Source organism: Pan paniscus, chromosome 1 (genome assembly GCF_029289425.2).
Source record: "Pan paniscus chromosome 1, NHGRI_mPanPan1-v2.0_pri, whole genome shotgun sequence".
In the NCBI taxonomy this organism is placed as follows: domain Eukaryota; kingdom Metazoa; phylum Chordata; class Mammalia; order Primates; family Hominidae; genus Pan; species Pan paniscus.
Window position 1 is genome coordinate 19,639,037 of NC_073249.2, and position 11,647 is coordinate 19,650,683.

Consider the following 11,647-nt stretch of genomic DNA (forward strand, 5'->3'; position numbering starts at 1 on the left):
AATCTTGGCTCACTGCAGCCTCAACCTCCTGGGCTACAGGTGCACACCACGAGGTCCAGCTAATTTTTGTTGTATTTTTTGTAGAGATAGGGTTTTGCCATGTTGCCCAGGCTGGTCTCGAACTCCTGAGCTCAAGCAATCTGCCCTCCTCCCAAAGTTCTAGGACTATAGGCATGAGCCACTTGGCCCAGCCCTCTTACGGTTTTATAAATTTCTTCTCAACAAGTATTTCTCCCTCATCATATCTTATTTTGCAGATACGCAAATCTCTATGAGGTTTCATAAGATATGCTCATCATACAGATATGAGCACAGTGCCTCATGCCTGTAATCTCAGCACTTTGGGAGCTCCAGGTGGGAGGATCACTTGAGCCCAGGAGTTTGAGACCAGCCTGGGCAACATAATGAGACTCCTACTCTACAAAAAAGGAAGTCACGTGTCACTTAACAACAAGGATACATTCTGAGAAATGCATCATTAAGCAATTTCACTGTGCAAACATAGAGTGCACTTACCCAAACCTAGATGATATAACCTACTACATACCTAGGCTTTATGGTATAGCCTATTGCTCCTAGGCTATAAACCTGTACAGCATGTGACTGTACTGGATGCTGTAGGCAATTTTAACACAATGGTATTTTTGTATCTAAAGATAGATACCTAAAGATAGAAAAAGTATAGTAAAAATACTGTGTTACATGGCCGGGCACGGTGGCTCATGCCTGTAATCCCAGCACTTTGGGAGGCTGAGGCAGCTGGGTCACCTGAGGTCAGGAGTTCGAGACCAGCCTGGCCAACATGGCGAAACTCCGTCTCTACTAAAAACACAAAAATTAGCCGGGTATGATAGGTGCCTGTAATCTCAGCTACACGGGAGGCTGAGGCAGGAGAATTGCTTGAACCCGGAAGGCAGAGGTTGCAGTGAGCCGAGATCATACCACTGCACTCCAGCCTAGGCGACAGAGATATACTCCGTCTCAAAAAAAAAAAAAAAAAAAAATTATGATGTTACAGTCTTATGGGACCGCTGTTCTGTATGTCATCCATTGTTAACCAGAATGTTGTTGTTTTGTAGCACATGACTTCATTTGGTCTTTCTTCCTTTTTTTATTAATTAAGTCAATGGTTTGAATGCTTTGTTGTTTTTATTTCCCAAAAAACAGTATTTTGTTTAAACAGTATTTTGTCTGCTATTTCTCTATTCTCCATCTCATTAGTTTCTGCTTTTATTTCATTATTCCCTTCCTTGTGCTTTCTTTTTTTTTTTTCCCAAGCCAAACTGTATCCAGCTTTATTAAAAATACTTTCCATAAGCAATCATGATATTTCAGGCAGGACATGGGCAGACAATCGTTAACAGTATACAACAACTTTCAAACTCCCTTCTTCAATGGCCTACCAAAAATCAGAAAGCCACTATAAAACCCAGTGAAGTCTTCATCTGATGTTCTGAACAGGGAAAGTTTAGAGTGAGGGTTGACATTTCGTGTTTAGCATGTTGTTTAACAACTTTTCACAAGCCAACCCTGACTTTCAGGAAGTGAAATGACAATGGCAGAATTTTTCTGAAGACCCACAGTCTAGAAATGGAACCACTGCTCTTTTGACAGGGGCCACCTCAGTGGCATCACTGGAAAGTCCAGGTTGCCTGACACACTGGTAACCAATGACTGGGGGTAGGTCCTAACGGATGTCTGGGCTTAAGGGAGTTAAGTGTATGCTGAAAGATGGAAAGGGAGAAGAGGACATAAGGACGTATTTGTTTTTCCATACCACAAGGCTTTTGTGCCAAGGTGGCCGTGTGTGTCAAAGTCCAGGAATCCCTCCTCCTGGGAGCCAAGAGGAAGTCTCTCAAAACTAGAAGGGAAAGGTGTTTTCCCCACATCAATCCAGCTTCGGAGACATTCTATTAGTGACATATGCCCCTCCCCAACAAAACAACAATGAAGTGTTCTGTGTGCTAACAACATAGCTTAAAAAATAATAATAATAAAAAATTAACACAAAATTCTGCATTTTTATAAAACTTGATAGAAATAGTATTTCAAACTGTACAGTCACCAGAAGTACACGGTTATCAAAAATGCACACACTTTACTTGGCATCTCCAGCACCTTCGGCTTTCTGTGCCTGGTCTGTTTTGGCATCTCCATTTTCTGCAGGGTTATTCCCCTCCTTGCCAGCAACAGCTTTTCCCTTTTTCCCTTTGGGTACTGTCTCTCTATTCCACGCAGGGGCCTTTTTAGGCTTGGGCTCTGGTTTTGGAGGAGCAGGTTTAGCAGACAACCTCGCGGATCTACTCTGTGGTTAGTCCTTCACCTGGGCTTTATCTCCTCCTTTAATATCCCCTTCAGCCTTTCTCTTGGAAATGATCGCGGCGGCGGCGGCTGCGGCGACGGCAGCGGGACGTGGGCGTGGGCGCGGGATGCAGCGGCGCGCGGGCTTTGGTTGGTCCGGGGGTCGTTCTCGCCTCTTTTTCTTCACATTGTGCTTTCTTTTGATTTACTTTTTGGTTCTTTTTCTGGCTATTTGGGTTGAGAATACAATTCATTAATTTTTGTTGTTTTCTTTTAAAAATTGTTATATGTTTTTTTAATTTAAAATTTAAAAAAAGGCGGCCGGGTGCGGTGGTTTACGCCTGTAATCGCAACACTTTGGGAGGCCGACGCCGGTGGATCACCTGAGGTAAGGAGTTCGAGACCAGCCTGGCCAATATGGTGAAACCTCATCTCTACTAAAAATACAAAAATTAGCCGGGCGTGGTAGCATGTCCCTGTAACCCCGTGGTGGCATGCCCCTGTAATCCCAGCTAGTCGGGAGGCTGAGGTGGGAGAATTGCTTGAACCTGGGAGGCAGAGGCTGCAGTGAGCCGAGATCGTGCCACTGCACTCCAGCCTGGGTGATAGAGCAAGACCCCTCTCGAGGCCAAGGCGGGTGGATCACGAGATCAGGAGATCGAAACCATCCTGGCTAACACGGTGAAACCCCGTCTCTAATAAAAATACAAAAAATTAGCCGGGCGTGGTGGCGGGCGCCTGTAGTCCCAGCTACTGGGGAGGCTGAGGCAGGAGAATGGCGTGAACCCGGGAGGCGGAGCTTGCAGTGAGCCGAGATCGCGCCACTGCACTCCAGCCTGGGCGACAGAGCGAGACTCTGTCTCAAAAAAAAAATAATAATAATTAATTAATTAATTAATTAATTTAATTAAAGAGATAGGTGTCTCACTATGTTGCCCAGGCTGGTCTCGAACTCCTGGGCTCAAGCAGTCGGCCTGCATTGGCCTCCCAAAGTGCTGGGATTACAGATGTGAGCCACAGTGCCCGGCCTGTTTTACTTCTATTTACATAAATGTTTAAGGCTATTGCTATTCTTCTGATGACTACTTTAAATGCATCCTACAGATTCATATATGTAGTACAGGTTGAGTAGCCCTTAACCAAAATGCTTGGAACCTGAAGTGTTTCAAATTTTGGATATTTTTGGATTTTGGAATATTTGCATATAAATAATGAGATATCATGGGGATGGGACCCAGGTCTAAATATGAAATTCATTTATTGGACCACCTGTGGTTGTTCAGCATTACCATCATTCTGAATGTAAATGACACTGAATATATATGCTACCGATAGCAATCATTTTCTTATACTTATTCACACGTAAGTAGCTAAAAACAGTTAAAAAAAAAAGTACTCTAAGATACTATTAATACAGTAAAAGAGGCCGGGTGCCGTGGCTCATGCCTATAACCCCAGCACTCTGAGGGGCCGAGGCAGGCACATCACCTGAGGTCGGGAGTTCGAGACCAGCCTGGCCAACATGATAAAACCCTGTCTCTACTAAAATTACAAAAAAAATTAGTCTGGGCCAGGTGCGGTGGCTCACGCCTATAATCCCAGCACTTTGGGAGGCTGAGGTGGGCAGGTCATTTGAGGTCATGAGTTCGAGACCAGCCTGGCCAACGTGGTGAAACTCCATCTCTACTGAAAAAAAAAACCCCACGAAAGTCAGCCGGTCATGGTAGCAGATGCCTGTAGTCCCAGCTACTTGGGAGGCTGCGGCAGGAGAATTGTTTCAACCCAGGAGGCAGAGGTTGCAGTGAGCCAAGATTGTGCCACTGCACTCCAGCCCGGGCAACAGAGCTAGACCCTGTCTCAAAACAAACAACAACAACAAAAAATTAGTCTGGTATGGTGGCACGTGGCTGTAATCCCAGTTACTCAGGAGGCTGAGGCACGATAATTGCTTGACCCTGGAGGCAGAGGTTGCAGTGAGCTGAGATTGCACCACTGCACTCCAGCCTGGGCGACAGAGCAAGACTCTGTCTCAAAAAAAAAAAAAGTAAAAAAAATATCTTCAGGGTAACTTGTGGCTTCATGTTGGTGCTCAAAAAGTTTTGAATATGGGAGCATTTCAACTTTTATTTTATTTATTAATTATTATTATTATTATTATTATTATTTTGTGATGGAGTCTTGCTCTGTCACCCAGGCCGGAGTGCAGTGACCCCAATCTCGGCTCGCTGCAACCTCTGCCTCTTGGGTTCCTATGCTTCGTCTCCCCGGTTCAAGCAATTCTCCTGCCTCAGCCTCCCAAGTAGCTGGGATTACAGGCATCTGCCACCATGCCCAGCTAATTTTTGTATTTTTAGTAGAAACGAGGTTTCACCATGTTAGCCAGGCTGGACTCGAACTCCTGACCTCAGATGATCCTCCCACCTCAGCCTCCCAAGGTGCTAGGATTACAGGCGCAAGCCACCATGCCTAGCCCAGATTTAAAATTTTTGGATTAGGGATGCTCAACTTGTATTTAAATTATAATTTATTTATTTAAATTCTGTAATTTTTATTCATAATTTCCCTTTCAAGAGTTGTTTCATAGAAATGTGTTTTTTAAAAAAAATTCTGCTGTTAAGTGTGATTTTCTGATTTGTTATTAATTCTGAATTATATTGCATTGTAATCAGAGTGTGTTGTTATGAAACTTATGCTTTTTAGTGACATAATACATGATCATTTTTTGTGATCATTCTATTAGCACTTGAATCTCTATTATTGGGGTATAAAATTAAATATATATATCCATAAACTCTACCTTATTGATTTTGCTGTTTAGATTTTCTATGTCCTCACTCACGTTTAGTCGACCTTGGTCTGTCTTCTAAGAGTGACGTGTTAAAGCGTGCTGTCATTGGCGTGCTTCCGTTTCTCCTTGCATTTCCTGTTATTTTTCCTTCCAAAGGTACTCATTGTTGGTAATTGTGGCTTTTACTTTAAAACATGTACTTCTTCATATTTGATGCATTTTGGCTTAAGTTCTACATTAATATCAAGACCACAGCAGAGTCTGGGCATGATGGCTCATGTCTGTAATCCCAGCACTTTGAGAGGCCGAGGAAGGTGGATCACTTGAGCCCAGGAGTTCGTGACCAGCCTGGGCAACATGGTGAAACCTTGTCTCTACAAAAAAATACAAAAACTAACCGTAACCAGGCATAGTTGTGCGTGCCTATAGTCCCAGCTACTTGGGAGGCTGAGGCAGGAGGATCACGTGAGCTTGGGAGGTTGAGGCTGCAGTGAGCCATCATCACACAATTGCCCTCCAGCCTGGATAACAAAGTGAGACCCTGTTCCCCACATCCCCCCCCCCCACAAAAAAAAAATACCACAGCACTTGTTTTCATTTCCCCATTCCTGTATTTTTATCCTTTTTCTTACATACAGAATATAGTTGATCTTGTTTTGTAGCCAAATTGGAAATATTTTCATTTCATAGGTTAAACCCATTCCCATTTATTTATTTTTTGTTAAAATTTTACTGTGTACGTGATTATTTGCTTTGTTTTCACCCATGTGATGTGTTTTCTTTGCTATTTTTAAATTTTCTCTTGGCATTTAGGAATCTTTGTATTTTTCAAGCAATTCTTTGATATCTTTGCACTTTTCTTCCCTTTTTTAATAATATATAGGTTATCTTTTATTATTTTTTATTTTTTTAATCAAATTAATTTATTTTTGAATAAATGGTATACAATTTGAAAGCTACAAAGGAACACATACCCTTATACTTCAGTTATTTACTTCTCCCCAGAGCTCTTGGTGTATCCTCCCAAAGATAGTCAATGAACACATGAGTATAAGTGCATGTATGTGTACATTGATACATTTTTAATTTTTTATACAAATATAGCCATATTTGTGTAATATGTGCTTTGCCTATTCATGCTGTGTGTGCAATATAGCATGCTGTACACACAATCCTGCACCTTGCTTTTTAATTGTACATGTTAGGGTATGGTACCAAGAGACAACGTGTAGAGCTGCCTCGTTCTTTCTGAGGATTGCATAGTCTTCCATTGCCTGGGTATACTACAAGTTATGTAATTAATGCACTAATGCTGGAAAGTAGTTTCCAGTCTTTTGCTATTACCAACAATATTACAGAAAGTTTCTTTGTATATATTTATCATTCTACACATGTGGGAGTTTAAATGTACCTTAAATTCCTAGAAGTGGCACACTTTTTTTTTTTTTTTAATTTTGAGATGGAGTTTCACTCTTGTTGCCCAGGCTGGAGTGCAATGGCACTATCTCAGCTTACTGCAACCTCTGCCTCCTGGGTTCAAGCAATTCTCCTGCCTCAGCATCCCGCGTAGCTGGGATTACAGGTGCCTGCCACAACGCCCAGCTAATTTTTTGTATTTTTAGTAGAGACGGGATTTCACCATGTTGGCCAAGCTGGTCTCGAACTCCTGACATCAGATAATCCACCTGTCTTGACCTCCCAGCACTTTGGGAGGGTGCATGAGCCACTGTACCCAGCCGGCACACCTTTTAGAACGACTCAAATCCAAAATTCTGACAACACCAAATGCCGGTGAGTATATGGAGCAAAAGGAACTCTCATTCATTACTGGTGGAAACCCAAAATGGTACAGACACTTTGGAAGACAGTTTGGTAGTGTCTTATAAAATTAAATACACACTAACCATACAATCCAGTAACTGCACTCCACGTTATCTACCCAAATGAGCTGAAAACTCATGGCCACACAAAAACCTGAACAAAGATGTTTATAGCAGCTTTATTCATAATTGCCAGAACTTGAAAGCCACCAAGATGTCCTTCAGTCGGTGAATGGATAAACAAACTGGTACCTCCAGACAATGAAATAGTATTCAGTGCTAAAAAGAAAATCAGTTATCAAACTACACAAAGACATGGCGGTAACTTAAGTGCATATTACTAAGTAAAAGAAGCAACTCTCATAAGACTATATGACTCTGGTTGTATGACATTCTGGAAAAGAAAAAACCATAGTGACAGTAGAAAGATTAGTGGTTGCCAGAGGTTAAGAAGGGAAGGGCTGGGCATGGTGCCTCATGCCTGTAATCCCAACACTTCGGGAGGCCGAGGTGAGAGGATCGCTTGAGCTCAGTATTTCAAGACCAGCTTGAGCAATATAGATGGGGGTTTATATGTAAGACCCCATCATTCATATATATATATGTATATATACACATATATATGAATATATATGTATATATGTGTATATATGTATATATGTATATATGTACATATGTGTATATATATGTGTATATATATACAAAAAAAAAGAAGGGAAGGGTGAATAGGCAGAGCAGGGAGAATGTTTAGGGCAGTGCAACTACTCTGTATGATACTCTAAAGGTGATACGTTTGTTTCCCTTAGAAAGGAATAAATTTTTGAGCTCTATTGCACAGCAGGATGACTATAGTTACAATAATGTATTGTATATTTCAAATAGCTAAGAGAGTAAGTTTCAAATTTCTCACTACAAAAATAAGTGGGGTGAAGGAAATGTTAATTAGCTTGCTTTAAATCATTCCACATTGTATACATTTATCAAAACATCACATTGTACCCCATAAATGTATACAATTATGACTTGTCAATTAAAAATAATATTAATTTTAAAACACAAACAAGTGATAGGGTATGGATGCTTTTTCTATTTGTCTGAGTCCAACCTCAGACTCTTAACATATGAAAAAATACTGTATCTAATTTTTTTCACCCGCTTCCCTATGTATCTAAATATTGTAAAACATATAGAATCAGGCTCACTGTCTTGTTTGTGGTAGAAGAGTCCTGAGCTACATTTCATTACATCCTGCAAGGTTCTTTGTGTAGTCTGAAATCTGGATGGCTGTTGAACATACTTGCGGTAAAATGAAGGTAAGTATTGTAACAGGTATGATCAGCAAACTGACTATCTTAAGCAGCCTCAGTAACTCAGTTGCTTTTTTGGCCAAATGTGAGTAAATAGACAAATACTGAACATCTACTGCAGTATTATTCAAGATACTGATGTCAGGACTTTGTATCAGTTTGCTAGGGTTGCCGTAAGCCATAACAAAGTGCCAGGAACTGGATGGCTTAAATGAAGAAGCGGGTAGCTCAGGCCTGTAATCCCAGCACTTTGGGAGGTTGAGGTGGATCCCCTGAGGTCAGGAGTTCGAGACCAGCCTGGCCAACATGGTGAAACTTGGTCTCTACTAAAAATACAAAAATTAGCCGGGCATGGTGGTACAGGCCTGTAATCGCAGCTACTTAGAAGGCTGAGGCAGGAGAATCGCTTGAACCTGGGAGGCGGAGGTTGCAGTGAGCTGAGATGGCACCACTGTACTCCAGCCTGGGTGACAAAGTGAGACTCTGTCTCAAAAATAATAATAATAATAATAATAATAAAATATCTCACAGTTCTGGAGGCTAGAAGTGCGAAATTAAGGTATTAGCAGCAGGGCTGCAGGGGAGTCCTTCTGTGTCTCTTCGTAGCCTCTGGTGATTTGCTAGCAATCTCTGGCATTCCCCTTGGCTTGCAGCTGCATAACTTCCACCTCTGCCTTCCTCATCACATGGCGTTCTCCCTGTGTGCGTCTGTCTTTGCAAAGATGTCTTATAAGGACACTCTGCTCCAATATGACCTCATCTTACGTGAACTAATTATATCTGCAATGACCCGATTTCCAAATAAGGTCACATTCTGAGGTCCTGGGGAGTTAGGAACTTCAACATATCTTATTTGGAGGGACAGAATTCAAACCACATCAACCTTTCTTTGGGCTCTTTTGTGAGGTGAGAGAAAGAAATGTAAAAGCTATGTAAAATGTAAAATGTAAAAGATGCCGAAGCCTTCTACCTACAGTGCACTCACCTGCCTAAGGCATCGTGCTAAGAGGTTAAAGTTACAGCCTCAGCATTCACTGTAATCACACAGTACAGGTGAGTTGCCAAAAGCTTCGATCCTAACCTCTTCAGAGGAATTTACAAAGCACTCCTGCCCCATGTGGATTCCACGCCTTTGCTGTGCATGCTTCACTGAGCTGCTTGCTTCATCTTCAGCCACAGTCCTGACACCCTACCCTTGACATGATGAGCTGCAGGCTTGAGTCGAAAGAAAAAGAATGTACCAATAAGGGTCAAATGACACCCCCAATCAGCTTACAAACTCCGACCAGAGAGCCTTTGTTTTGATTCTTGTGCTATCGTGTGCCCGTTCCTGCTGTCCACGTGGGCTCCCTCCTTTGCCACCCTTAGAGAGGGACAAGCACCCACAGGTGGAATTGCTCTTGAAGTAATCCCAACAGTTCTCAAGTTGCATCAAAAGAAGTCCCTTTTGAATTCAATACCTGTTAGCCACGAAACCTATTAAGAGTCTATTCAGAGGGCCAGATTTTACCTCTTGGTTCAGTCACACCTCCATCAAGAGCTTTCTGTGTCTTTCTTGTGGGCAGGACTTAAACTTTTGTTATTCTCTTGGCATTAATACAAAGCCCTTTCTTGCTTTGCTGTGGTATTTTATTAATCCAATCATATCTAACTGGCTTGTTTTATTCTTTTCCAAACACACCTTAGAGCATTTTTTGTTTTGTTTTGTTTTGTTTGTCTTTATTTATTTATTTATTTGCTTTTTTCAGAGGCCCAGGAACTTGATCCTAATTTCTAAAGAGGCAGTGAAGGGCCGGGCGTAGTGACTCATGCCTGTAATCCCAGCACTTTAGGAGGCCGAGGCAGGCGGATTACCAGAGGTCAGGAGTTTGAGACCAGCCTGGCCAATGTGGTGAAACCCCTTTTCTACTAAAAATACAAAATTAGCCAGGCGTGGTGGTGCGCGCCTGTAATCCCAGCTACTCAGGGGGCTGAGGCAGGAGAATTGCTTGAACCTGGGAGGTGGAGGTTGCAGTGAGCCCACTCCGGTCTGGGCAACAGAGTGAGACTCTGTCTCAAAAAAAAAAAAAAAAAAAGAGGCAGGAAGTTATTCTTATTTTCAAGTGAGAAGAGAAGGTCATAGAAATGCAAAGCAATAATTCATATATATATGAAATATATATGTTATATAAACATATATATATATATATTTAGAGTAGGTCATCTTTGTTGTTGTTGTTGTTGTTGTGATGGCAATATAGGTCCAGGTGATCCTTCTGCTAATATTCATTCCCCATTGTACTTTTAAGAGCTATAGACTTTTTTTTTTCTTTTCTTTTTTTTTTTCTTTTCTTTTGCTCTGTTGCCCAGGCTGGAGTGCAGTGGTGTGATATCTGCTCACTGCAACCTCCGCCTCCTGGGTTCAAGCCATTCTCCTGCCTCAGCCTCCCCAGTAGCTGGGATTCCAGGCACCCACCACCACACCCAGCTAATTTTTGTGTTTTTAGTAGAGATGAGGTGTCACCATGTTGGCCAGGCTGGTCTTGAACTCCTGACCTCAGGTGATCCACCCACCTCAGCCTCCCAAAGTGCTGGGATTACAGGCTTTCTTTTTTTTCTTGATACAGGGTCTCACTCTGTTGCCCAGGCTTGAGTGCAGTGGCCCAATCACAGCTCACTGAAGCTTTGACCTCCTGGGCTCAGGGAATTCTTCCACTTTAGCCTCCCAAGTATCTGGGACTACAGGCACACACCACCACACCCAACTAATTTTTATGTTTTTAGTTTTTGTACAGATGGAGTCTCCCAATGTTGCACAGGCTGGTCTCAAACTCCTGGCCTCAAATGATCTTCCCACCTTGGCTTCCCAAAGTGTTGGGATTACAGGCATGAGCCACCATACCTGGCCAAGTTTTGTTTTTTAATCAGCTACACTTGAGTCATTTTTCTATTGACTGGAGGCCCTAGAAAGCAATGGCAGAAAAAGGCAGTGGGATGCCATGCCAGGGAAGGCCAGTCTGACATTTCCTGGCCCTTGCAGCAGCAGGGGTTTTCTGGAAAGTGGGTAAGAGAAAGATGAAGCTTAGGTCTAGGTTAAAATTGTCACTTTCTCTCCAACTGGGAGAGTGTCGTTCATTGATGTTTCTTCAGCGGGGCTCAAAGAAGAGGTAGCAGGATGCATGATGAGGAATGATCCTACTTCTTTTCAGAAGTCACTGAATAACATATTTGCTAAAAGGAACATGCTTACTCATAAATATCAGTGGAGCTGATTTCACACTACAGCTCCAATTCTAGAACTTCTGCACTGATGAGAGACTAGCTTGAATTGTAGTCACCCTGGGGGCAGGAAAGTGGGGGGGGCGGGGGTAGGGAGGCGAGACTCCATGTCCTCTGGGTTTAAGAGGTTGGACTTTAGAGGATTATATGCTTACTGCTCATTTCACAGGCAC

At 42.4% G+C, this 11,647-nt stretch overlaps 1 pseudogene; it reads right to left on the bottom strand.

Annotated features, from left to right (window-relative positions):
- Positions 1-659: 659 nt before the first annotated feature.
- Positions 660-5,195, bottom strand: LOC112437209 (non-histone chromosomal protein HMG-17-like; annotated as a pseudogene).
- Between the last annotated feature and the right edge of the window lie 6,452 nt (positions 5,196-11,647).